The sequence below is a fragment of the Urtica dioica genome, chromosome 8 (genome assembly GCF_054948205.1).
Source record: "Urtica dioica subsp. dioica isolate 48M chromosome 8, U.dioica_male_clone48M_v1_H2, whole genome shotgun sequence".
Taxonomy (NCBI): Eukaryota; Viridiplantae; Streptophyta; class Magnoliopsida; order Rosales; family Urticaceae; genus Urtica; species Urtica dioica.
In genome coordinates, this window is record NC_142763.1 from 32,016,465 (window position 1) to 32,020,422 (window position 3,958).

Consider the following 3,958-nt stretch of genomic DNA (forward strand, 5'->3'; position numbering starts at 1 on the left):
ATTATCTAACACTTGAAGTTTTGTTTACATGAATGCAGAAGAGCGCCGAGACAGGCGCTTTCGAGAGCTTGTTTGCGAACTACAAGCGCCAACATCAGTCCGACAAGTCCGAATGGCTGACTCCTGAAGCCTCCGCACGTTATGTAAGTTTACATTTATTTTTCTTATTTTTCGATTAATATATACTAACTAGTTAATTATATCAGGATCGACTGGTCGATAGGCTCGACACGTTGCGAGCGGAGGCTGAGCAACAAGGAGCAGACGTTGATATTTCCGTCCTAGAGCAGCAGGCGCTCCGCGATATTATGGGTTCGCGGATTGATCACTTGACCGGCGTCAGACGTTTGGTGCCACAGGAAGCACGGATGGCGGCTGAAGTCGCCGAAGTCTACGGTTCGGAGGCTGGGACGTCGCAACCAGGATATATCTCGCAGGAGGTGTTGACATCGACCCTCGCCGCGTTCGCCGAGGCAATACAGAGTCAGGTGCCCAGCCTCAACCTTAGTTCGTTCATGCCCCAATTTCCGCAGAGTTCGCAGCAGGCTCCATCATCCCACAGCCAGCAGACTCCGACGGCCGGCGTCCACACTCCTACGCCCGGCGTCCACACTCCGACGGGCGGCCAGCAGAGGACTCCCGACGCCAGCCAGCAGACGACGCCCGGCGGACCAAGTCAGTCTACTGATCAGCACGTTGTTCCGCCACAGCCAGCAGAAGAGCGTTTAACGTCGAGGAGGGGGAAAACGAGCGCCGGGACGACAAAGCAAACGTCGCGACTAGTGTTTTATTAGATATTTTGTGTATAGTAGATTATTATTTACATATTTCTCGATAACCGAAAACGTACGTAACCGGATTTTATATATTTGTTGATTTGGATAATATAATTTAGTTTTTATTTGATTTTTCATTTTAGAATTTCATAAACAAAAAACAATAAAAAATTAATAATTAACGACGAAAAAAAAATAATAATAATAATAATTAGCGACGACAAAGTCGTCGCTAAATATTATTACACAGAAGTAATTAGCGACGACTTTGTCGTCGCTAATTCACGCGCGAAAATTTCCCGCGTGAATAATTACCTGTTTCAAAATGGAAAAAAACTTCTCGTCACGACATTATCGTCGCTAATATCGTCGGTAAATATTTAGCGACGAATAAATCGTCGCTAAATATATTTAGGCACGGACATTTAGCGACGATAATAATCGTCGCTAAAATCGTCGCTAAATAGATTTAGCGACGATTATAGGGTTATTACCGACGAAAAAATCGTCGGTAATTGTCGTATTTGTTGTAGTGTCATCATAGGTCATGTTCTTTCTCCTAAGATTTTCTATACAAGATTTGTCAGAATAATTTGGGACTATTAATGTCATTATATAAATGTGTTGGATTATTATTAATTACGTCAAAATTGATGTAATCTAATTCAGAATAAAGTTTATGACTTGATGACATATTTTTCATCATATTATTATATGGATATCATAAGTGTCTATTCTAATTTGACGAGAGGCAAAATTAGAAATAGACAATAACTATTAGTAACTGATTGACAATTACTCATAACTGGTTTGGTCCCTAATTGCAATACGTAAACAAAAATACTCCAGATTTGGCAAATTGCAATTAGAAGACCATCATCATTTTGCGCATTCAATTCAATGGATTTGATGAGTACGCGCGCTTACGATATTTAGATCTTTGGTTTTGTTCCTTTTGAATTTAATTGTGATTACATTAGAGATTCAAAATCCTAACAGATCTGCAATAGCTTATGTTTAAAAAGCCAATATGATCAAACTTTTATTAGTTTATAATAAAATGAGCAAATATGTAAAGTTTGGCAGTTGGTTTGATTGCTGATATTATATACGATTCATGATATGATTGAAAAAATGAAAGAAACATATGTGACGGTTTTTATTTATTTATCAAGATATAGGTGAATCTGCGCAATTTTTTTTTAATGATAAAATTATACATTGTATTTCTGATTTATAGACCAAAATGTCCAATATTGTATTTTATCAAATGACAAAAGTATATATAGTTTCCTTTTCCTGGAACACTAGTACAATTAATAGCATCAGGTGCGACAAAAGTCGCACCTGAAAGCATCCGTGTCGCACCTGAAAGTATCATCAGGTGCGACTTTAGATGCGACAGAGTCGCATCTGAAAGTGCGCACCTGATGGTTTTAGGTGCGACTTGTCGCACCTGAAAGTCATCACTATCAGGTGCGACATTTTAGGTGGGACTAGTCGCATCAAACGTCGCACCTAAATATCCTCCAAAATAAGTTATTAAAGCGGGAGTTATAGTATCAGATGCGACTAGTCGCATCTGATACTTTCGCGGGAAGAGTATCAGATGCGACTAGTCGCATCTGATAGTAATTCCCCGCGAAATATTTGGCTGGTGTTAGTACAACCAGATGCGACTAGTCGCATCTGATACTCTTCCCGCGAAAGTATCAGATGCGACTAGTCGCATCTGATTGTCTGTAGTTTTTTTTTTAAATGCTGATTCTAATAGAATCAGCCTATTAAATATATAAAAATTATAATTTAAAAAATTAATTAAATAATTTTTTTGTTAAATTAAATAAATAATTTGAATAATATTAATTAGAATAATTATATAAATAATTTAATAGAAATTCTAATATATTTACACATATACAATAAATAATAAATTAAATCTATACAATATATATTTACATATAATATATAAACTAATAATACCTAAACAGAAAAAAAAAAATACTAACCTGGAGGCTGTGAGCGGGGCCGGGGCTGGGACTCGGAGGCAGCGGGGCCGGGGCTGAGCGCACGGCGAGGTCCGGAGGCTGTGAGCGCACGGTGAGGCAGAGAGAGGGCGAGGCAGAGAGGGAGCGAGGCAGAGAGGGGTTGAGCGAGGCGGAGAAGACGGCGGAGCGCGGCGGAGCTACAGCGGCGGAGTGCGTCGGAGGCAGCGGCCGGGGCCGGGCTGAGCGCACGGCGAGGTCCGGAGGCACGGGACGACTAATTGAGAGAGAGAGAGAGATCGAGGCAAAGAGAGAGTTTAAACATTGAGAGAGAGAGAGAGCGAGACAGAGAGGGAGCGAGGCAGAGAGAATCGTACCTGACGGCGGAGCGCGTCGGTGAGTCGGTGAGAGCATTCCTGACGGCGGAGCGCGTCGGAGTACGGCGGAGGTGGCGCGCGCGGCTTGGTGGAGGAGCTGCTGGCCGAGCGCAACCGAGAAGGAGAAGAGAGAGAGAGAAGCGGCGGCGGAGCACGGCGGAGGGTGTGGAGCGCGCGCGGCTGAGTTGCAGAACTGGCCGGAGAGAGGTTTTTTTTTTTTAAATGGGCGGCGTGAACTGGTGACGCAAGTGAGGTAGAGAGAGAGAAGCGGCGGAGGTGGTGGACAGGGCGGAGCGCGGCGGAGGTGGCAGAGAGAGAGAGAGGGTTTTTTTTCTGTTTGGAGCGGCGGTTTCGAAATGAGGAAGACGAAGTGCAGGCGATTTTGTTTTATAGAAAAACCTAACTTTCAGGTGCGACTAGTCGCACCTGAAAGATTTATCAGGTGCGACTAGTCGCACTTGATAATAAAAAATAATCCAGAATGCCACGTCAATCTCAAATGAAATAATGAGGGGGAGAGTTGACCCGCTTAAAATTTTGAAACTATCAGGTGCGACTCTGTCGCACCGGATAGTTTTTGAAACTATCAGTGCGACTAGTCGCACCTGATACTCAAAAGCTAACAACAAATTTAGCGAAATTTTTATCACTTCGGGTTGACAATCTGGTGAGACCAGTCGCACCCGAAAGTCATTTAGATGCGACTTTTAGGTGCGACTAGTCGCACTTGATAGTCATGCGCATCAGAAAACCAAATTTGTAGTAAACCAAATTTGTAGTAGTGGAATGCAAATGAAACTACCTGCACAAATGAATCTCA